Here is a 25592-nt window from a genome sequence, read left to right on the forward strand (position 1 = left end):
CAGGTCCCTCTTTAGTGCCTTTCTACCCTCTGACAGATTAACACTCCTTCCCAACTTGGTGTCGTCTGCAAACTTACTGAGGGTGCATTCAATCCCCTCATCAAGATCACTGATAAAGATGTTGAAGAGAAGAGGCCCCAGCACTGAGCCCTGGATTCAATCTCTAATTGAGATTCTAATTGAGATCTCTCTAATTGAGATCAATTCAGTCTCTAATTCTCTGAAATACATATATATATACATACATTTATATTCAGTAAGAACAGTTACCTGTTCTTATTTCTAAGTAAATTCTCTTTATACATTTTGGGTCAACATTTAAGGTATAGTTCTATATTTTATTTAACATTCAGGATCTTGTTACATGTTAAAACCATTCTGAATTCTCTTTACAGTCTGTGACTTCTGTTGCTAACTTGTGTCTGCATCCTTTCAACACCACATTTTAAGGTAAAAGCACAGCCAATGTAGTCCATACTCGATCTTGCCACAAGTCAGGGTTAAACTAAAATAAATTTAAGTTATATTGATTTTACTGTTAGCCTATTATAACTAAAACAGGTTAATCATCTCAGGTCAAGACAAACTCCAGTAAGTCCCAATGTTACTTTTCTTTTTAGTAGGTTAATGAAAAATCTGTGGCCTTTTATTAGTAACAGTGAAATTCAAATTTATTGACCTATGTTATCAAAATCATCCAGTCCAGTATCATAGTTATTATCCTAACCTTTATAAGACAGTGAATTTGAAAGATTGCTAACATGAGATATTTCTTAGAGCACTTGGTGAATGTTAGATATACAGGTGGAAGTTGAAATAGTTCTCTAAGAGAAATATTGCTCAGTCATTTTGTTTCAATTAGAATTTCTCATACATAATTTTTTGTTAAAATGGAACATGCACAACATAGTGCCAGACAAGATGATCGAATTTCCCCATTTATCCACTTTACACTTTCCTTGTCGTTATATACAGTCATGTTGTCATGTTATTAATTAGATGATATGATGTAGTTCTTTCTAGTAAAAGTTGGTGAATACTGAAGATTTCTATTTTTTCATCTTATATCTTCTGTTCATACTTTGCATTTGACAAAGTAGTTCTACATTCAAGAATGTGCACAGAGATACCTTAGCCTGAAACAGGGGAAGGAGTCATCTACCTTATGCTTAAATCCATGTGGATACCTAACTACATTTAAACATTTTAGAAGATGAAGTAGATCTTTCCTCGTTTTGATATTTTAAAACATGTAAAAAGTATTTTGTAAAATATAAAGTAAATTTGAAAAATATCAAAAGGATGTATATTTTTACACACAAAAATTGCTATGCATGCATGAACTTAAAGATACCAGTCAATTTATTGTGGTAGAGCAAATGACAGGATCAAATGAAAAGCTGTATGAGATGAGTACATTCATAAGTTAATTTTTTTCCCCATATTATTTTTTACAATATTTATTCATCATCCTTATTCTCAAGTTCGCCTTTGCTAAGTTTCTTCTCTATATTAACATGATATGATTTTTTCCTTGTGGATAGCTTCAGTGTTGGTTCCATGATTTCTACTTATAAATAAACATATGTGCTGAAGAAATTTTACTCTGACATTCAATTAAACCCTCTAAATACGTTAATATCAGGTTTTGTGTCATCTTCTTGATCATTAATTTATTGAATTACAGAATGTGGGAGCTATCACCTTAGCTCATAAATCCTTCCTTCATGCATCTTAATAATTCAGTTAATTATCAGTCTAAATTTTTATTTTTTGTAACATGGGGTGGGATTCTAAGTCACACAAATCTATATATGATGGGATTCAACTCCAGATTGTAGACAACTAAGTGTAGGCATTTAAAGTCTGGAGTTGAATGCTATTTTAGTTTTGGGTGAGTAAGCTGAAGATCAAAATATGATCTTGCATGATTTCTGAGGTTTTATTTAGCTTCTAGGCTTTTTTTTTTTCATCATAAGGAAAGGAGTAGGAAGGAATAGATCTAGTCTTCTGAACCATATCTTTCTGATATCAAAATCAGAATGTCCTCAATATATGTTTACAGTTTAATAATGTTAATTATAAAAGTACTGGATGGCTAGAGATAGCAACAGAAACCAATAGTTGAATTAGGCTTAGTTGTTCTGCATCTGGTATGCAGCAGTGCTGGATATATGTTCAGAATGGGAAACGCATGGCTGGAGAGAAGCACAAGAGAAAGGATCTGTGAGTGCTGGTCAACGGTAAGTAAACATGAGCCAGCAGCATGCCTTGAAAGTCAAGAGGGCAAATCACATCTTGAAATTAATTAAACACAGCACAGCCAGCCAGTCAAAAGATGTGATTCTCCCACTATACTTAGCATTGATGTAGTCTCACCTTTAATATTGTGTGCAGACCTGGACTCCACATTACAAAATGGATAATAAGATATTTGAAAGTGTCCAGAGGAGGGGAAGTGGGGAAGGAGGTGCCAGTCAGTCTTCCCAGGTAACTAATTACTCAAAGTTATGCCAGGGCATATTCAGACTAGACAATGGGAAAAATATTTTTACCATAACGGTAGTCAGTCCCTGGAAGTGATACCCTAGTGAGGTGGTTGGTGTTCCCATGACTGTTAGTATTAAAGAAACATTTGGATTTGGATAATGCTTTCAATAATATGCTTTAATATTTGGTTAGCCTTGAAGTGTTGAGGCAGTTGGACTTCATGATCTTTGTAGGTCCCTTTCCACTGAACTATTCTAATTCTAAACAAATATGTGGAAAAACTACATTTCGGATTCACATCAGATCATGAAGAAGGAATGAGTACTAGGCTGAACATCATATTCTTTCTAATTCTTTGAACTGTAAAAATATATGAAGCTACAGAAATTGCTGAGACCACAACTTAAAAGCAGCTGTGAAGAAATATATCAGCTATGCAAATATTTCTTACTTTTTGAGCAGAATTTTGAAAGGAGTAATTCACTTTTTTACCTTACTATTTTGAGTAAGATTCATTGGCACTCACTGCACCTAAACAAACACATTGTTTCTGTCCACTTCCTTGTGGTGCTGATGGTACATATGAGAGCTGCGCTGAAAGTAATGCTTCTTATTTTATTATTTTGGCTCATGACATCAGAAGCAGATGGTATGGCAGTAGAGGTTGAACCTTCCTGCCAATATTCCATTAAATTTTGTTGCTGTGCGATAGATGGCAGCAGAGGGTCAGTCTGACAAAATGATGTCTGACATGGCACTGTATGTGAAGCAAAGTTGTATAATTGAATTCCTCCACAGAGAAAAAAAACTGTACCCATTGGCATTAATCGACATTTGCTGAATATTTACAGAGATCAAGCAGTGGATGTGAGCACAGTGAGGCAGTGGGCAGCAATGACAACAGCTACAGTGGACCACCTTTACTGGTAGAGATTTTTATGAGCGCAGCATGCAGGCTCTTGCTCATTGCTGGTGAAAATCTAACAGTAGTGATTATTTTGAAAAATAGTGTTTTGTAGCTGAGAATTTACCCTATCAAACTGTGTTATTTGTATCTATTGTTGTTTCCATGGAAATAAATAGGAGACCTTACTTTCAGCATGATCTACATTCATTAAGAGTGTTCACAAATACAGTAGATGCAGACTGGTGAGCACTTTCCCTTGTAAAATCTGTTCTGATCCATACATGTTCCTATCCTCCTTTCAGGGGATCTGGCCAATGGTTTTAATGGGTCATAGTCATGTTCAGGAGCCCTTATGTCAAGTATAAAGTGGAACAATGAGTAATTTTCTTTAAAAAGCATAGCTGTAAGAAATGGATAATCCTATTGATTGGAGATTTCACCTTGAAAGCAAGGGGTGAAATTTAGTGAGCTTGTTAGTGGAAGCAGACTTTTCACTTCTAGTGCCCTGTCTATCTGTCAATGGTTTACGGGTAGGTTCGGCCCGGTTCTATGACTATTGGGGCGAGGGACCCACAGACCTGTTGCAGCACGCATGCCGAAGTCACCCGCTGTAACAATATGGTTATCGTGTAGTGCTTACTTTATTGCAATTCGACTACAACATTTATAGAGCATCAGGTAGGCATTGCACGCTACAACACTGCTAATTGGACAGCGGATATCATCACATAGGCATTCTTGCAGTTAGATAGTGGTTAGCAGTCCTGTAAAGCACAACCTGGAGGCGTAGATGTTTGACCTTGCAACACAGCAGCTGTTCCTCATTTCAGGCCTCCAAGGACACTCCAGGGATTACTCGAGCATGTTCTAATAAATATGCCCACTGTCTGCCAAATACTTCTCCACACAGACCCATGCCCCGAAAAGGGAAAATAGAAAAAGGGCAGGGAGATGAGCCTAAAAAACAAAACAGTGGCAACGATCTGAGGAGAAACAAACTAATTTACTAAATAAGATATCAGAATGCAAAATAACACAATATAATACAATATAATTACATTTTAAGATAATAAATCCAATAAAATGAGAGAGAGTGTCCAAAATTAAGGTAGGCCTTACTCTAATGCCGATGGTGAGACAGCTAGGAAGCAAGATGCTGCCGGGACAAGAGATGGGAAAAGAAGTCTCGTGATATGTGAACAGTTTTTATCTTTCCTTCTGAGCAGAAAACGGTAACAACAGCAAAGTCCTCTGGGAAGTGTAGTTCTTCTTCTCTTCTGAGAGCCAGGTACCTGGAACTATCCACGATCCACAGAACTGGAGCATTAACTCTTTAACTCCTGGTATACTACATGATGTTATGATGTGAAATACCAATAACCGAAAATCATAAAACCATGGCATTCCACCCCTTATTCCACATCACTACATCATGTTGAATAGACATATATAAACAATAATTAACATCCATTACACACACAGAAATGTATACTTATATATACATGGATTTACTGACTGCACTCCCCCAACATCAAATTCCCTTGTGGTACACATTGAACATCCCCATTCTTTTGCATCACTCACAAAGTGGATCCAGGTCCCTGAGCAAAAACAGTTCCCTGGGAAGGGAAACAGAGAGGTTTGCCCTTCCCAGAAGCTGGAAAGACCCAAACCACTTTTCCCAACATGCTCTTTACATGTACTACAGGGACCTCATCTCCCTTCACATTATGTAGAGAGCTGAATTGAGCAGGACCATCACGATTGATAGGTCCTCGAGTATTGACAAACCAGGTGGCTTCTGCCAAATGCTTCTCCCAATGCTTAAATGTTCCGCCACCCATTCCTTTCAGCATAGTTTTAACAATCTATTGTATCGTTCAATTTTACCAGAAGCTGGTGCATGATAGGGGATATGATAAATCCACTCAATGCCATGATCTTTGGCCCGAATATTTACAAGGGAATTTCTGAAATGAGTCGCATTATCTGACTCAATTCTTTCTGGAGTGCCATGTCGCCATAGGACTTGTTTCTCGAGGCCTAATATGGTGTTTCGGGCGGTAGCATGGGATACTGCATATGTTTCAAGCCACCCAGTGGTTGCCTCCACCATGGTAAGCACATCATGCTTACCATCGCGGCTTCATGGCAAGGTGATATAATCAACCTGCCATGCCACTCCATATTTATACTTTTGCCACCGCCCTTCCCTCCAAAGAGGTTTCATCCTCTTGGCTTGTTTAATTGTGGTGCATGTTTCACAGTCATGAATAACCTGTGCAATAGTGTCCATAGTTAGGTCCACCCCTCAGTTTCTAGCCCACTTGTATGTTGCATCTCTTCCTTGATGGCCCGAGGTCTCATGGGCCCAGCGAGCTAGAAATAACTCACTCTTGTGTTGCCAGTCCAAGTCCATTTGAGCCACCTTAACTTTGGAGGCTTGATCTGCCTGATGGTTATTTTGTTGTTCTTCAGTAGCCAGACTCTTGGGCACATGAGCATCTACATGACGCACCTTTATAACCGTATTCTTTGTTCGGACAGCAATATCTTTCCACAGTTCAGCAGCCCAAATAGGTTTACCCCTTCGTTGCCAGTTATTTTGTTCCCACTGCTGTAACCACCCCCATAAGGCATTTGCCACCATCCATGAGTCAGTATAGAGATAAAGCACTGGCCACCTCTCCCGTTCAGCAACATCTAAGGCCAGCTGGACAGCCTTTACCTCTGCAAATTGGCTTGATTCTCCTTTTCCTTCAGTGGCCTCTGCAACTTGTCGTGTAGGGCTCCACACTGCAAGTTTCCATCTGCAATGCTTCCCCACAATACGACAGGATCCATCTGTGAACAGGGCATATTTCTTTTCATTTTCTGGTAATTCACTGTATGGTGGGGCCTCTTTGGCACGTGATACCTCCTCTGCTGGTGATGTTCCAAACTTTTTACCTTCAGGCCAGTCCATGATCACCTCTAAGATTCTTGGACGATTGAGGTTCCCCATCCGAGCTTGTTGCATAATCAACGCAACCCACTTACTCCAAGTGGCATCAGTAGCATGATGGGTGGAGGGAACCTTTCCATTAAACATCCAGTTGAGCACTGGCAGTCGAGGTGCTAGGAGGAGCTGCATTTCAGTTCCGATTACTTCAGAAGCAGCTCGAACCCCCTCATACGCGGCTAAGATCTCCTTCTCAGTTGGAGTGTAGTGCTCCTCAGACCCCTTGTAGGCTTGACTCCAGAATCCCAGGGGTCAGCCTCGGGTCTCTCCTGAGGCTCTTTGCCACAAACTCCAAGTGGGACCTTTCTCTCCAGTAGCAGTGTAGAGGATGTTCTTAACATCCTGTCCTGTCCATACTAGCCCCAAGGCCACGGCACGGGCTATCTCCTGTTTAATCTGCTCAAAAGCCTGCTGCTGCTCAGGACCCTACGTAAAATTATTTTTCCGCATCACCTGATAAAGAGGACTTACAGTGTGGCTATAGTTTGGAACATGCATTCTCCAAAAGCCCACTACACCCAGAAAAGATTGTGTCTTCAGCCAGAAGAATTATATAGAAGGGGATAAATATTTTGATTTTATTAGCAAAAACAATGCAAAAAGGCAAGTGTTTGTTATTAATACTTTTTTTTTTTTTTTCTGTTCTTTAAGGTAAATGATTCTGTTGAATCATATAAACAACATTAAGAACAGTATTTCCTCACAAGGAAAAATCCTTAACTAGGAAATATCAGTATCACAGTTCATCCATGCTTTCCACATAGCTAAATACATACATAAAAGCCAAGATATGAAGTAGCAGGTATTCCAAGAAGTGGTAGTGCCAAAGGCAATCCAGCTATGCAGAAAGATTACATTTTAAGGAATCCATACTTTTGTCAAATGTTTTAAATAACATACTTTCTGACACAGTTTGTTTCATCATAAAACAAAGAATTAAATCACATCACAAACATTATATCAGGAACTTTTGCTTCTCCTTTTAAAGTTTCCAAGAATGCCTATCTGATTAACATCATCTCTACCAATTTAGATAGAGACACTCTGGCCTAGGCAAATGATAAGCAAAGAATAGAACAACTTAGATCTACATGTTTGGAAAAATCTCTTGAACATTCCCAACAGTAACAAGTCAATTTCATTCCTGAAGTATACATACAAAGCTTTTTAAAAGTCTGACTTCCCATGCCTAACTCTAAAGGTACGGTTCCCTTGGTTGTCTTCTGCTGTATCTGCTTTCATTGTGCAGATGTCTCAGATGTTTCAAAAAGAAGTGGAAACTGAACTTAAAGAAACTGAATAAATTCCATATGTCTGAGAAATGCTAAACATTAGTTCGATCTTTCCAAAGTTGAGTAGCAGCTGGTAGTAGTCTTGTAGAATTGGAAATATTCGTTTAGGCATTTGTAAGTTAAGAGTTGGAATTGTCTCTCTCTGTGCTACTTTGACAACAGAAAATTAATGAAAGCACAGAAAAGATGATCCTTTGATTTCGCTCTTAGTGTCAATGGTTTACAGGCAGGTTCGGCCTGGTTCCAGGACTATTGGGGTGGGGAACCCATGGACCCACACCCCAGGAAAAGGGAAAAGGGAAAAAGGGTAGGGAGATGGGCCTAAAAACAGAACAACGGCAACGATCTGAGGAGAAACAAACAAATTTACTGAATAAGATGTCGAAATGCAAAATAACACAATATAATACAATATAATTACTATTTAAGCTAATAAATCCACTAAAATGAGAGAGAGTGTCCAAAATAAAGTAAGCTTTACTCTACTACTGACGATAAGACGGCTGGAGAGCGAGGTGCTGCCGGGATGAGAGACGGGACAAGAAGAGAACGTCTCGTGATCTGCAAACAGTTTTATCTTTCCCTCTGACCGAAAAATGGTAACAGGGCAGCAAAGTCCCCTGGGGAATGTAGTAGTTCTTCTCTTCTGAGAACCAGGTACATACACTACATGATGTTATGATGTAGAATACCAATAACCAAAAATCATAAAACCATGACACTTAGTTTCTCTTCTTTCACCCAGAAGGATCTCTAGAGGGAAGAGAATGGATTTGCACCTGTAATAATTGGCTAGATAGCAGGTGGCTGTTTAGATATTTTTAATAGGTGTGGGAAGCTTTAAAGTACTAAGTCAAACTTTCAGAAATTAGAATCTCTAGAAAATCTCTACTAAAAATATGCATACCACTTTTTCTAAAGCTTATAACTAGGTCAAACAAGGACAGATTTTCACAGGAATGGCAAAAAGGAAATCCATTATGCAGAAGTCAGTTCAATGCCAAATTTCAAGTCCCTATCCTGTGGTTTGGTGTTATAACAGCATTCCAAAGAACAGATTGCCAGAATTCTATTAACATTAAAATATATCGCATTTTCCCATAGGTTCATGCAATAGCTGAAGTATTTCTTGCTGGAAGTTAAAAATATACTCATCAATGTCAAAATTTCATCTTGAGGTAACTCTTAACCTAATTGGGAAAAGTCTGAATAAATAATAAGCACCTGAAAACTGGTCCAAAAATTGAAGCTTCTGGAAACATTGAAAACAATAGCTAATAGGCAATAACAGGACAGAACAGAAGAGACTTGCCAGAATAGCATGCTTTCATCAAGGAAAACACCTTTGAATTAACTTCTACATTAAACTCAGCACCAATTTAAAGAGTCTTATTTGTGCCACTTAAGCCAATGGAACTACTAGACTAAAATTATTAGGATTTGGATTCAAACCTCAAATAGCAGAGAAGCATTTAAGTAAACAAAATTCTATCTGTCTGCATAATTTTTAATACTAAAAAAACCATAATTCTCAACTGATTCATCAGTGAACTACTTTTTATTACAATGCTAATTTACAAATTAGAGAAAATAGAGAAAAGCTTTGCATTGGCTTCAGGGAAAACTAGAACCTCTTCATGTTCCAGGTCAAAACATGTATCATCACTTTTTCATCCTGAAGGATATCTCCATAACATTTTTACTGGTAAAGTGGTTATTCATAAAAATAGGTTTCAAACTTATGGACACTACTTACCCACACAAATGTTTTCTTCCCTCATTTGAACTGCAGTTATTTTGAGGAAAAGTCATCCCCTCCTCCTCTTCTGTATATGTATTTTGTTTTCACTGTACGATGAGTGCAGTTAAAGCATTAAAAGATAAAATGCTGTAGCTTGTTCCAACTAAGATCTGCAAATGGCTAATATTTTCTCAGAGACATTAAAAAAAAATAATAACTATTTCAAGTTAACTGAAACAAAAATTGTAAGATAGTTCAATTTGTTTTTGTATTGTTTGTTACACGACTAATTACTTGAAGTTTCTTTTACTAGAAAATGTAAATAAGTATTGGAAGGGATTAAAAAGCAGCTAATCTAGACTGTGATTTGAAGATAGACTTGAAGAATCTTAGATTATAATTATATATCTAGTGCTCATGGGAAGAAGGAAGGACAGGGAATTAAAGGAGTAATTATAATTTGTTATTTTCCCTGGTATGACTAGAATTTAGATATTTCCACTCCATTGTGTTATATTATAGTTCTTTGTGTGCTGGGATGGTTTTGTTTTCCTGTAGTGATCAAAGTTCTTAGTTTCCTATGCAAAAATATTGATGATATTTGTTATTTGCAATCACCTCAATTTTAAGTACTATGTCTAAGGTTTGTTTTCTCTTTTTATTTTTCTCCCTGAATGTTTTCGTGCTTTGTCACATTTTAGCAATATTTTGTTTCTTATTTTCATAAATATTTACACTTGGCAATAGCTGAGCCATAATTAATCACAGCTGTGATGGACTGATATAAATATTAGTTGACTTCAGCATTATTTTGGAGTTGATCAATGATATTTGATGTGACTTCAGTGACCTGCTTTGCACATTCAGTTCCTGACAGTCTTCTGGCAGTCGTTCTCTGTGACCAGGATCCAAATGCTAAATTTCATTAAACTAAGGTAACAGTTTTGTTGTTATTAGTGGTGAGTTTGGTTTTTGTTGTTGTTATTGTTGTTGTTGTTTTGTTTTGCTTTCAGTATTTCAGAAAAACAGCAGTGTGTATGAGGGACAGAAGAGCAAAAAAGAATATTCACATCTTGAGGAACTGTTGGAAACAAACATTCTGCAAAAAATGTAACTCTAATATTCATGAGAAAAAAAGTTGATCCTCCACTTAAATCAAAATCATCTAAATGTCAAAAATTATTATATAAGAAAACTATGCATTTATTTATTTGCTCAGTCAATGACTTTTGCCTACATTATTTATAAACTTTGTAAGAGTCCTAGCAGAGTAAAAATCAGTTTGTCATTGTGAAAAACAAATGAGGAAACAAACAAACAAACAACTCTAACTGCTGTTCACTTTCTTCTAAACTAACCTGGAGATGCTTTTGTCTACTACACTATATACTAGTATACTAGATATAGTATACTATAATTCTTCTAATTATATACTAAATACTATAATTCTTCTAATTCTCTTATTTGAGAAGAAACTAGAGATGAGTGGAATGAAGCAATATACCTGAGACCTGGATATAGAATCATAGATTTATTAAGCTTGGAAAAAACATCTGTGCACAACTGTATCCAACTGATACAGTTTTGCCATTTTAGTTCAGTCTTCAATTAAAATGGATTGAGGTCACTTACAATCAATAAAGTTAATGGAATTTGTCAGTCTGTCTTCTTTAAGCATGGCAGTGAAGATAAAGACATTGAAAGCTAATTTATAAATTTCTCCTTCAATAACATTGAAATGAATGAGAGATCACCTGTAGGACTTGCTTAAACTAGAAGAACAACTTTACAGGAAATGTGAAAATTGTCACTCAAATATTATACTTAGTAGCAATCCAAGACTTAGATCAACCAGATGGCACACAATGGTAGATAGAACTATTTTTGGCACCTAATATTAAACATAGTTATAACAACATGTAAGTACTATTAAAATACATGCCCAAGAAAAAGAACAAGATTTATGAGAGTTTGTTCTATTTTGCTACAATGTTCCGGAACATTATTTAGCATAAAATATTAATTAACTAATATAGGTTCTTGCTGCTGGACACAACTCCCAAATGTACAGCAGTCTAACATAGTTTTTCAAATCTTTAGTATTCTTCAAGTCTCAAGGAAAATGCCCTGCAACTCTTCAAAATTTTTGGCTGTGGTTTCCTGATAGACAGCCCGTAGTCTTCAGTTTTCATAGATTGGAGCAAGAAAATTGTAATTTCAGCAATTAAATTACAGAATCCAGACTAAAAAAAAAGACTAATCAGGCTTACAGAGAAAAGAAACATTAAAATTATTTATTTACTATCAATCTATTGACATTTGATATTCAGCAATGACATAAATGTCATGTTTATACTTTAGAGAAATTGACTTATTGAATATGTACAAAAGCTCTTACTGAGCCTAAATGTTACTAAACTACTGCTGTAAGTTAATTTTTAGAGGTCTTCTTTCCAGTGCTTTAGAATTGTCAAGTTTCATATGATAACATTTTATCCTTACTTGACTTTTTAATATCCCTATATGATAATTGATATTAAACACTTCCCTTCTGCCGTTGCTGTTCATTTTCTTTCTAAATTCTTTCTATCCTGAAGTTTTAGCTTCTAAAAGTTGAGACCTATACCCAAAGTAAGTGGAGAGGCAAATAAAAACATAGTCGTGTTTCATGGTGCTCGCTGAACTCGTAGTTTTCACTTGATAGTAAATTATGTACACCTTTTAAAATCAGGAAAATAAGAGAGATATTTTGACATAAAACTTTCAATGGGAACTCTGTTTATTGATGAGGGAAAAGGAATGTTACTAAAAATCTTATTCGGGAGACAGATTTATAGAAAGCCTAAGTACAAGACTTTAAAAGGGTAAGAAATTGTGAGAGCTGGTAGGGAGCAAACATTGAGGTGCAGAAAAATGGGAAAAGCAGAAAAAAAAATCAATGTCTATTGATTTATAAAAGAGCAGACTACAGAATGTAGTATTCCTGATAAGTTTGACATTATATCAATTTCTAGGGAGATGAACTGAGAGAACTGAAAAGATTATATTTCTCACTGTTACCTTGTGGAGAAAAGATAATGTGCAGGAAATTACTTTTGTACCATATGAACTTCTTGAAGACTTCAACCTGCTCTGTTTCTCATGTATATTTTACATTTTAAATTCTGTTAAATATTGCCCATCACCTTTTATACTATCTTTTGTCTTAACTGCTAAATTGGTTAAATAAGACTAACAAAAATTAGACTCAAATTAAAGGGATGATATAGTAACAAAAAGTCCTAGTAATCTGTATTTTGTTATCAGTAGAAAGTACAGGTATTCAGCACCTTTGGAATTCTTCCGTGAGGTCTGGTTGTTGGTGAGATAGGAGAAAGTAAAAACTAGAAAAACACAGTGAATCAGTTTCAACACAGGTCGGAAAGACAGAGACATTTTTAACGTTAAGGTTAAAAATGTGAAAAAAAATAATGTTTCTTGGTAATGCAGTCTTTTTATAATAATGATAGAATCTCACAACATAAATTATGGTTCTTTCTAATAATATCATTGTGTCTCACTGCATTCCCTAGATGTCTGATAGAGAAAATAATGTCAGTGTCTGCAGAACACTATGTATAGATTTCAAAGAAAGAGGCCATTAGAAAAGGAATAACAAAGATATAGTGAGTTTGTGTACTGACACATTTTGTTGGAGTCTGGAAGAACATTATGTCTGTAATTTGCTGAACACAGGTGGGATCTGTGAGGCAGAAAAATAAACTTGGGCATAAAAAGTCATGCCATGAGCAATTGCAAATATCAGTACATTTAGGAAAGAAATAGCAGTACATACATTGCACTGTAATCTTATGTTTTATTTTTATTTATCTTTAAGTGGAATTATCTGTTGAAAAATAAAACATGTAAACAATTTTCTTAGAGAATTGATCCTGTCCATTTATCATCTTGATGGACCTGTTAGAATCTTTCCAGTATTCCCACTTCTCTCTTTTATTAGTGGTGGCCTAAGGGGGTCTAGAGCTCTACCAAGTACTCCAGCTAAGGCCTTAGCACTGCTGAGTCTTTGTCATGGTTTTGTGATTTTTGGTTATTGGTATTCCACATCATAACATCATGTAGTGGATATACCTGGTTCTCAGAAGAGAAGGACTACTACAGTCCCCACGGTACTTTGCTCCTCTGTTACCATTTTCCGGCCTGAGGGAAAAGATAAAAGCTTGCAGATCATGAGACCTCGTCCCTTTTTCCGCCCGTCTCTCGTCCTGGCAGCACCTCGCTCTCCAGTCGTCTTATCGTCGGTAGTAGAGTAAGGCCTACCTTGATTTTGGGACATTCTCTCTCTCCGTATTGGATTTATCAGCTTAAATTGTAATTATATTGTATTATAGTGTGTTGTTTGGCATTCCGATATCTTATTTAGTAAATTAGTTTGTTTCTCCTCAGATTGTTGCTGCTGTTCTTTGCTCTCAGGGCCATCTCCTTACCCTTTTTCCCTTTTCCCTTTCCTGGGGTGTGGGTCCGTGGGTCCCCCCGTGTAAACCGTTGACAGTCTTAATGAATAAACTGTGTTGGATTTAAATAAAGAGGAATATATTACACTTAAGAAAACCTAAAATCCCAGAGACTGAACTTGAAATATAGAAAACTGAAAATAATACTATAGCAGAAGAGCAGAACTAATGCCCAAAGTCACCTCATAATAAACATTTAAAGATCATCAAAAATCTTACAGAAATTCAAACAAAGTGGTTTACTTAATAACATCTCCCTAGAAAGAGCTTATTCCTAAATATATTCTGTCTATAAATCCCACTAGAATGCAGCTCAGGTAGGCTTTTCTGATAAAACACCATTCCTAGCCTTGAAATATGTAAATATTGTGAGAAGCAGCATGTGTTTGTCATACTTGAAAGGTCTAACATATTGTTTTCCTAAAAACAAAGATCAGTTGAGTTGGGCCATTGTTTCATAAATTTTAGTGGTTTCATTATATATGCTGGATCCTGTAGAGAGAAAATTTGAAAAGTTAGTTCTGTATCATAGTGAAGAAGTACTGCTTGAATCTTGATGTATTCTTGGAGATTTCTCACCTCCGTCCCTGGAAAGGTGATGGAACTGCTTGTCCTGGATGCCATCTCCAAGCAATTGGAAGAGAAGAAGGTTATCAGGAGTAGTCAGCATGGGTTCAACAAGGGACGTCATGCTCGACCAACCTGGTAGCCTTCTATGATGGCATCACTGGCTGGGTGGATGGGGAGAGAGCAGTGGATATAAGGAGCTAAAGCTCCTTAAATTTTATTTTTAGCAGTGGATATTTAGCAGGGTTCTCTGTACATAATTATATTCCCAAATAGTCCAGTACTGACTTAGGAAATTATGTAGTAAAATCAGTTAGTGTCTTCCATTAGGAAGAGAACAATCAAACAATTATAGCAACACATTCAGAGATTTCTGAATTTTTAAAATCAAGATAGATTATGGCTGTTAGTCTGACCTCCTGTATGGAGGAACTGGAACAAGCTGCCCATGGAGTTGGTGGCATCACTGTCCCTGGAGGTGTTCAAGAACCGTGTGGATATGGCACTGAGGGACATGGTTAGTAGGCATGGTGGAGATAGATTGGTGGTTGGATTGGATGATCTTAGAGGGCTTTTCCAACCTTAATGATTCTATGACTCTATGATTCTATGAAAGGGAAAGTAAATAAAGAATGGTCAGGTTGTGATTAATTAATTTGGATTAATTAATGGATGCTAACTCTGTATTTTGTCCATCTAGTTCTCCTTCAAAATGTATAAGAACTGTTAGAGGAATAAGATTAAATTTGTATAATTCTTAAGACTAGTTGTAATCAATTTTAAAAGTTACGGCAGAAACTGAGTGAATAGCTAACAAGGCACAAAGTACTTTTGCACTGAATTAGAAATCAAGAGACTCGTGTGTTACTCCTTGTTCCATCTCTTGTTCCTAAGGCACTTCACCTCCCTGTACCTCATTTTCTGTAAAATGGAGATAGTGATATTGTAGAATTTTTGTAAAGTTCTTCACAGTCTAGACTTGAAAGGTATTATATAAACCATATTACTCCAACTTCTATTGTTACCTATGCTATCTACACTACAACTCTTGTTGTTATGATATTTGTCCTGCTAACTAACTAAACACTTGTAATATTCAGCTGTATATTTAGGAAGCAAATTTGCTGATACTTTTGTCAATACTGTATTTAATTCTATTTCTGGGACATGAAAATTTTTGCAATATTTATTACCATGTAGACTACTTTATCTGATGACACGTTTGCAATGCACAAAGAAATAAATGCACACATGCAGATATATATGTATACATGTACACATATATACACACATATGAGAAATACTTCTTGAAAGACCTACATAGTCTCTTGATGAGGATGCATTGGAACACTACTTTTTATTCACTTATTTTTCTTATAAGGTTAGATTCCTATACTCTTATTCATATTCAGTACTACTTCAACTGTCTTATCAGACACCCACATACCATTTTGAATATGTGCTACACTTACATCAAGCATAAAGCCATCTAAGTGACACTTTCAGCTATTAGCAAAACGGTGTGTTAACACATTATTTCTACTGCTTTCTATAAATTAAATCTAGGAATAAGCAAATGGGATCGTTGCTTAAAAATAGATGAGGACTCATGTTGTTTTATTTCTAGCTTTTTAGTAGTTCAACAAAAATTAAGCGAAAAATATGATAAGCAAGAGTCTGCCAGTTGTTTTATGTGCTTGGAGACTTTTCCTCAAAGTAAGAACAAAGTGCTTCATTGTCTCATTTCTGCGTAATGAGAAACAAACTAATAGTGCTTCATTGCACTTAACTTCAGAAAAATGTCAGATCTTCTGAAGTGAATCTCCGATTAGTTCCATTACGGTATGCTTAGGCGGGCAGAAAGAAACACAGCTATGTTTTGTTCTGTTTTGCCGTTCCTGTTTTCTTTTTTTTTCAGTTCTACATTGTTTTAGCTAGTTAGAAGTGGTGTAAAATTAGATTTCTAACTACTCTGTTGAGTTAGTCACGTGCTTGTGGTGAATTTTACTTTTTTTCCCCAGCAATTTCAACAAATGTCTGAGTGAATTAAACAACCTTTTTTTTGGTTATAAATTTGAAATACTTCTAAAGTTTCTGTTGAATCAATGTGTTTATACATTACACAGGGTATAATGGCCATAATGCCTCCAACTCTACAACCACCTTCAATTGCACTTGCAATTAATTTCTTTGCTACACCTCCTCCAAACATTCATAATCACCACTTTTACACACAACTGTTTCAGAAACTACATGATTTACTTGCTAGGAAATTGATATAGTACTAATAAATTTCATGTTGATTTCAGACAGATATGTCTAGAGATCTGTGCAAAGACTTTCCACTGAACTTTTCCTTCTGTACTCAGCCAATGCTGATCCATAGGTTTTGAAGAGAGATGTATGATTCCACTTAACAATTTCATACCACCAGAACTGAAAAAAAGTATCACAATACTATCCAGTCACACAACAATATTTTCTAGAATAAGAGTTCAACTTCATAAATATCATTTTGTTGTAAGTTTATTTTTTCTCCTCTCTCAATTATCTATCACTTTCCAGTTAGTCTGATTTCTCTGGGGTATTAAAATCTGTCTCTCCTGAGTAAACAGCTCCTTTCCATAGAGTTACACTATGCCCTCTTGGGACTTACAGACTGTCACTATCTGTTCCGACAGAGGAGTGCTCCTTTCTTGGCAATGGTTTGCAAAGAGCATGAAACAGTTTCTGATACTGTTTTTAGATTGCATTTGCACTCTTAAATAGTTCGCATTTTCTGGTTTCCCAGTAACATGTAGTCAGCTACAAAGTGATGAGGCAAGGAGAAGAAGAATCTCAAGAAGCTAAATGAAGTAGGGCTGGGTCAGGCCAAAATATTCATAGCAGAACAAAAAAAAAAAGACAAAAACATATGTAGCTTTATATGAGTATATGGTTAGTATATATAGTGTATAAAACATGCAGGTACGTAGTTTTGTCACAGATATTATAGCATATACCATTCATAGCATGAATACATAGTATAAGTAGTAATAGAGTACATAGTAATGTGGGGTTTTTGTTTGTTTGTTTCTGTGCAGTGATGCATGACGACCCTAAAAACTGAGTAGCTTGCAAATTCTCTTAATAACACTATATCCAATATATTCATCTTGAATCTCATTATTGCTGATCTGATTATGGCTCGCAGATATGTGATAATCAAAACCAAAATATTCACCTTTTAGATGCATGATCCTATGGTGCCATTCCTGAGCTAAATTAATGAAGAAAATTTCTTTCTAACAATTCTGTGATTCTGTGTGATTCTTTAAATGCAGAGAAACTGCAGTGGTAAGCATCACAATAACTTGAAAGGCATTGGTAGATTGAAATGAAGAATGCTGCATTTTGCATGCACGTGCATTTTGTATGGTTCATATGATGAAAATGAACTTCCTCAGAATGTGACTCAGAGGCACATTAATATGATTACAATGAAAATTAATATTCTTATGGGGAGTTGTAGCATATTGCTTTTTTAGCGAAAATATATACAGAAAATTAGATGGGGTAAGTTTCAGTTTTGGAGGCCCAGGTCAAACTCATGCAATCTATTATAAGGTAGATAATTAAGCTGTATGAACAACAAATTAAACAGTAAAGGAATTAACCTGTTGATAAGGCCTTCTTGCTTCAGCTGCTCTTGTCCTGAGGGGGGATTTCAACCACGTGGATATCTGCTGGGATAGCAGAAATGGCGGGAGGCAGACACTCCAGGAGATTCTTGGAGGCTGTTGAGGATAAATTTCTGGTCCAGGTATTAGGTGGACCGACCCAAGGTGAAGCCCTGCTGGAGCTGTTGCTCACCAGTGGAGAGGAGAGCATTAGAGAGATTAAGACTGGAGGCAGCCTGGGCTGTAGTGACCCTGTCCTGGTGGAGTTTGTGATCTTGAAGAATGCAGGCCTGGAAAAAAGCAGTCAGAAGCCTGAACTTCCGGAGAGCAAACTTCTGCCTGCTCAAGGAATTGCTGGGTGGGATCCCCTGGGAAACTGTCCTTTAAGGGCATGGGTATAGAACAGAGCTGGCAGCTCTTTAAGGACACCCTTCTGAGAGCGCAACGGCTCTCCGTTCCCCAGCAGAAGAAACTGAGCAGGGGAGGCAGGCAAACAACGTTGCTGTGCAAGGACCTGCAGCTTAAACTGAGGGAAAATAGGGAAATGTACAGGAAGTGGAAGTGGGGTTGCATAGCCTGAGAGGGATACAGGGCTGTTGTCCACGTGTGTAGAGATAGGATTAGGAAAGCGAAGGCACAGATGGATCTGAACTTGGCGAGGGATGTGAAAGATAACAAGAAGGGGTTCTACAGGTACATAGGCAGGAGGAGACAGGCCAAAACAGGAAACAGTCCTCCCATTTTTAAGAAAGGGAGGAAGGATGAGCTGGGGAACTACAGACCGGTGAGCCTCACCTCTGTGCCTGGGAAGATCATGGAGCAGATCCTCCTAGAAGACATGTTAAGGCACATGCAAGACAAAGAGGTGATCTCAGACAGCCAGCATGGCTTCACCAAGGGCAGATCTTGCCTGACCAATCTGGTGGCCTTCTATGATGGAGTGATGGCATCAGTGGACAGGGGAAGGGTGACAGATGTCATCTACCTGGACTTCTGCAAAGTCTTTGACATGGTCTCTCACCACATACTTCTCCCTAAATTGGAGAGGTATGGATATGAAGGATGGACTGTTCGACAGATTAAGATCTGGCTGGCTGGACGCAGCTGATGTCCCCATTACCGAGGTGCATTCCACCGGGGGCTAGCAATCTCCCCTTGCTAGGGCCATTGCAACACAGACACCAATATGAGGATGCAGCAAATGGCGTTTATTGGGCTCGTAAAAGCCTTTAAGTACATCTTTGTTAATACTGATAACATCTGTACATGCGTCATTCTACCAGTCCATGGTTTAGTCACGTATCCTTGTCCAATCATTCTTTATGTCATGTGCTGTGTACGAGATACTGGCTCAGCATGACCTCTCTTGATTGGTGGGCAGGACTGCCCAATGCTTGCTGAGCAACCTGCTGTCGGTGCTTATCTGTCCTTCCCAGGAGGACCAGGGAGGCCTTTTGGTCCAAGAAATCCAGTTAGTCCTTGAGGCCCTGGTGGTCCTGTGTTTTCCCTCAGATAAGTTCCTCCAAGTTGTTTATCGTCTTTCCAAGGACAGTTCGTCCTTGCCCGTTACAGCACGGGGGGGGGGGTCTACATCCCGTTACATCTTGAGTCCCCACCAGCACCTAATACAACACGCAGCCAAAGGGTTGTGATCAGTTGTTCAATGTCTGGGTGGAGGCCAGTCACAAGTGGTGTCCCTCAGGGGTCGGTCCGGTGCTCTTCAACATCTTTATCAATGACATAGACGATGGCATCAAGTTTGCAGCAAGTTTGCAGGCGACACCAAGCTGAGCGGTGCAGTCGATACATTTGAGGAAAAGGAAGCCATCCAGAGGGACCTGGACAGGCTGGAGAAGTGGGTCCCTGAGAACCTACTGAGGTTCAACAAGGCCAAGTGTAAGGTGTTGCCCTTGGGTCAGGGCAATCCCAGGTATTTTTACAGACTTTGGGAAGAATTCCTTGAGAGCAGCCCTGCGGAGAAGGACTTGGGGGTCCTGGTGGACGAGAAGCTCGACATGAGCCAGCAGTGTGCGCTTGCAGTCCAGAAGGCCAACTATGTTCTAGGCTGCATTAAAAGAGGAGTGACCAGCAGGGAGAGGGAGGGGATTGTCCCCCTCTACTCAGCTCTTGCGAGGCTCTGTCTGGAGTACAGTGTCCAGGCCTGGGGCCCCCAGCACAAGAAAGGTGCAGAGCTCTTGGAATGGGTCCAGAGGAGGGCCACTAAGATGATCAGAGGGCTGGAGCACCTCTCCTATGAAGAAAGGTTGAGGGAACTAGACTTGTTTAGCTTGGAGAAGAGAAAGCTCCTGGGAGACTTCATTGTGGCCTTCTAGTACCTGCAGGAAGCATGTAAACAGGAGGGGGAATGACTGTTTACATGGGTTGATAGCAACAGGACAAGGAGGAATGGTTTTAAAACTAAGACAGGGGAGGTTTAGGTTAGATATTAGGAGGAATTTTTTCACTCAGAGGGTGGTGAAGCACTGGAACAGGTTTCCCAGAGAGGTTGTGGACACCCCATCCCTGGAGGCATCCAAGGCCAGGCTGGATGTGGCTCTGGGCAGCCTGGTCTAGTGGTTGGCAACCCTTAACACAACAGGGGGGTTGAAACTAGATGATCATTATGGTCCTTTTCAACCCAGGCCATTCTATGATTCTATGATTAATTACATACACTTACTGGAGATTTTTAGGAATAAGAAGGGAAAGAACTGTTTTTCACTGTAATTTAACTTCAAATGAGAATGTAAACAGTACTTCAAATTAAAATAAATGTTAATAGACAGAAAAGGCGTGAATTGTATAACCATGTATAGATTGTAGTACTTATGCCTGAATTAATTAAAAAGATGAAGTCACTTATTTAATGAATTTTAAAAACCTGGAATCACCTTTCATCTACCAGGCAAACTGCAACAAGATGTACTCTGTTGTAAGCTGGTAATTAAAAAATGTAAAGTGGAGTTGTAAATATCTTATTTTAATAGTACCAGCAAATTAGTCAACAGTAATTATTTGTAGAAAATTGCTATGTCTGTTAGGTCCACCTCCACTTGGAACACAATTTAATCCACATGTAGAGTCTTAACTGCTAAAGCATTTAGATTTAGAGCGTTTTTTTTTAGAAATAAATCAGATTGGAGATTACTCAGGAACAGAAAATGTCTAGCTGATGAATAATGAGTGAATATGCCTACATTAATCTGTTTCTTTCTATACTTGCATATATTATAGAAAAGCACAGCGTAAGAAAACTCAAAATTAAACCCAGTGCCAAACATGATTCTTGGAAAGGTCAGTGATGTTTAAAAATGGAGCAGCATTTTTTAATATCTTTGTCCACACTTTATCTGAGAACAAAATTGAGTTTAAAAGTAGTGCTAGTTAGGGTATTTCCTAATTTAATGCCAGACAAACTCTATATATCAAGCTGTATTCTATGATTTCTGTTACGTATTTCTCTTATCTACCTTTCTAATTCATAAATGACTTTCATTATTTCTTAAAGTCTTAGAAGAACAAGTAACAGAAGATTTAAACCCTCTCTCAGAAGAAGCATTGTTTACTTAGACCTCCTGCACAACCCTCTAATTTTAAATAGATGAAGTATGTCTATTCTGTCAAGTGGCAGAGTGAAGGTGAACGTACAGAAGACCCAAAGCACTTAAGGGAAGTTGACAGGTGGCAGGAGTGTTTCAGGTAAATAAATAAATAAATAAAGTCCTAGAGAACTTAACACATACATTAGTACAAATGATAACCTATAAACCCAAAATATTATTAAAAAATGAGACTGAGCATATAGAATAGCTGGATTTTGAAGCAATTAAAATCTTAAGGGCCTGAAAAGGATCAGTCAGAAGAAAAAAACTCTTGAAAAGTTTGGGGACTGAAGCAGACAAAATAACTGAGGAAAGAAGATCAAACAGATGGGGTAGCTGAAAGAAGATCAAAGATTCCCTGTGCTACTTCAAATGCAGTGGAGAGATAACTGTGCTGGGGAGAGTTGTCATGGTTATATATTCTTAGAATGTATTTATAAAACATATTTTAAGATACATCTCCAAATATAGATTAATACTCAATTTGCAAACCAACTACTAGATGTATTCCTACTCTCTTGGGGTACTGTGATGTACAATTAGGAAGTGCTGTACACAGATTTTTGGGGGTTTGCCCAGCAACGGCTTGTAGAAAGTTTATTACCCCCTTTTTCTTTCCTTTCTCTGATACACTTGACGGGAGGATACTTTATTTTAACCAGCCAATATAATGCATGCTATATGCCACAATCCAATTTGATTAATAGCCATGTTGGTGACTCTAAATAATGTCAGGAATCAATGCAGCTTTTAGAAGCTCAGAAATTAGGGAGTATAGTGATAGCTTTACATTTATTAATATTAAAATTTGCAGTTTGGCAGGATTTGTAGAAGTCTGGAAGGGAAAATTATGCCAAAAGTGATAGAAGTGTTTTGAAAATGACTTCTGTAAGCATAAGAAATTCAGAAAGTAAAATACTAATGTCAGTGCAGAGGTAGAAGAGACTTAATGAGCTGAACAGAAAGCAGAGGGTAGGAGAACAAAACAAAAAAGAAAAACTGGTAATGACTTTAGAGTGAATATTACCCTGATGTTGTTTGTTAAGACAATGCTAATATCAGTCTTTCAAATATTTTGGTGACAGGCTTAGACTAAATTTCCCACAGAAAACTCAGTTTTCTACATAATCCTTTTCCTAACACTTCATTGCCTTTAAAAGTTGAAATAAATGAAGCATTTTTGAAATACTGTCTGACACTTTTTAAAAATATTTCTGTGAATACTCTTAACTAAGTAAGATACATTCCATAAGTGATGATATCTTTGATATGTGGGAATTTAATTACAAATTGAATTTCTTATATTAAATAAGCAAGTTCAGACCCAAAAACTATTCAATCAATTTCATGAAACTTTAGATAGTTGTAAGGCAGGTTATCTGATATTATTTATTTATTAATTATTAATTATTTAAATGGGATACTTTCAGTTTCATACATTTAATTCATGTTTAACATAGGCATTCTCAGCTAACCGCAATGTCTAAGCTTCAAGACAAAGGAAATGTAGATATAATGGAAACATGGGTGTGCAGTATCACCTGAGATGCTCTAGGTATTAACAGTGGAACTGTTGAGGGCTGTACACAGTATATTACACTGTATATACAAGAGATACATCTCCTTCCAGAGTAATGTGGAAGACAAAATAAATAAAACAGAGGGTCCCAAATGTTCTAAAATGCTTAGGTTTAAGCAACAGAGTCTTGTGCTTAGTCAATACAATCAGTGAAAAATCCAGAACATTATTTAGCAGAAAAGGTGTTCATACAAATTGAGAGTCATTTGAACAGTGATTTTAACACTGCAATTTAACCTCAGTTAGTACAATTCAGTCATGTAATCATGGACAAACAGTGCTATTTGAGATGCTATAGGAAACATTTCCTGTCTCTGACTCTTGATACATAATGCTATGGATTTTAATGTCACAGGGACCAGTCCCAAAAGATGACTCAGATAATCAAAGATTTCCTTTGTGATGATGCCAGGCCTCAAATGTCCATGGTCAAGAAAGAAGACTACTAAGTTAAAAATAAAAATTGAATTGTTTTAGAAAATAATGAAGATATATATGATGGAAAAAGAACTGAACAACTCCCCTTTGGAGAGCAGTGGTATAATATATTTCTTGTCTGGAAACTGAAATTAGACAAAGTTGAACTACAGTTTGCTTTAGTTTACCCATTTTGTTTTAGCATGAATGGCCGCAGTAACATTGGAACCTTGTACCGATAATTAGACTTCATTCACTACTGCTAGAACAGGTTACTTTGAGATTTTATGTTTTATGTTAAGATACATTCTAATTTATGTTTGGTTATTGAACTTAAAGAACAAATTAACTCAGGACTTCATCAGATAATAACTTTATTATGCAGGCAGTCAGACTGGGTCATAGGATACACAGATAAATAGGGATTCTGGGGTTTATAATTCAGAGTTCAAGGTCTTTTGGGACAGTGTTAGAGACAAAGAGAATGATTGAGAGCCAAGACATAATAAGGACTACATTTTCATCTTTGAAAGGGGGTTAAGAACTGTTATCAATTTTCCAAAGAGTAAGACAACTTGTTGAACAACTGAAGAAGAGAAAGAGAGAAATCTGCATATATTCACTTTCATTGGTATCTAATTGGAAAATGTTACCAGTTTCACTACTTTGTGTATCATAGCTCTTATTTTTAATATGAAAAACCCTGGAACGAAGAACAATTCAGCAATAACAGGGTGTTTCTTTTGCAAAATAGAGAGGAAGACATCTGCAGGATGCCATAAATATCCTGCATGTACCACATGAACTACTCACTATGTAGCATTTCTGAAATAAATTAGAAGAATGCAGCTTCCCATTTATATAGGCTGGCACCAACCAGAGACAACCAACAGACATTTCGTAACTTTGAAAAGTGAAGGTGAACTCTTCAGTGAAGGATTAGAAATGACGTGACTGAGAGACTGAGAGCTACGGTGACAATTTGTGTTTATTCCAGCCACTTATTATTTTTGATTAAAAAAAATATGTGTCTTACAGGACAGTTTGTGGAAATGCCATCTTTTGAATACTGTTTGACTTTCCTCGACACACAATGTGAAAAGAGGAAAGTTAGATATTACTCACAGTCTGCTGTCAGTTTAAGCATTCACAACCTGTCACATCTTCTGAGAACTGAACATGCAAATCAGTCTGCCTCAAGCAGTTCAAAAAATGTGCCAGGTGGAATGAATTCCTCTTTATGTCTAAATCATTTTAAAAGCAACATAAATCTATTAATAAATGTACATTACTTGCACTAATGAACTCCTCTGCTGCACTGAAAAAATATAGAAAGTACAATGTCTAGAATCTGCATTAATCTAGATGACAAAGCCTGAATAAATCATAGTAACTTATTACAAATTTATATTTTTCTAAGTCAAAATTATATGGATTTTAAACGCTTCATTATCTGACCCACTGATTTTGTTTATGTCTATTTCAGAAAAAAAAAAAGAACCAGGGAACTACAGGTGAGTCAGTCTCAGGTCTGTGCCTAGCACAATCATGGAGCAGATCCTCAGGAAGGCCCTACACACATGGCAAATAAAGGCACATGGAAAGTAGAGATGAGGTGACTGATGGTAACCAACATGGTTTCATCAAGGCCAAGTCATGCCTGACAAATGTGGTGGTTTTTTATGATGGAGTTACAGCATCAGTGGATAAAGAAAGAGCAACTGATGTCATCTACTTGGACTTGTACAAAGCATTTGACAGCGTAATGCATGACATCCTGGTCACTAAATTGGAGAAAAATGGATTTGATGGGTGGACACTTG

This window comes from Numida meleagris, chromosome 1 (genome assembly GCF_002078875.1).
Source record: "Numida meleagris isolate 19003 breed g44 Domestic line chromosome 1, NumMel1.0, whole genome shotgun sequence".
Taxonomy (NCBI): Eukaryota; Metazoa; Chordata; class Aves; order Galliformes; family Numididae; genus Numida; species Numida meleagris.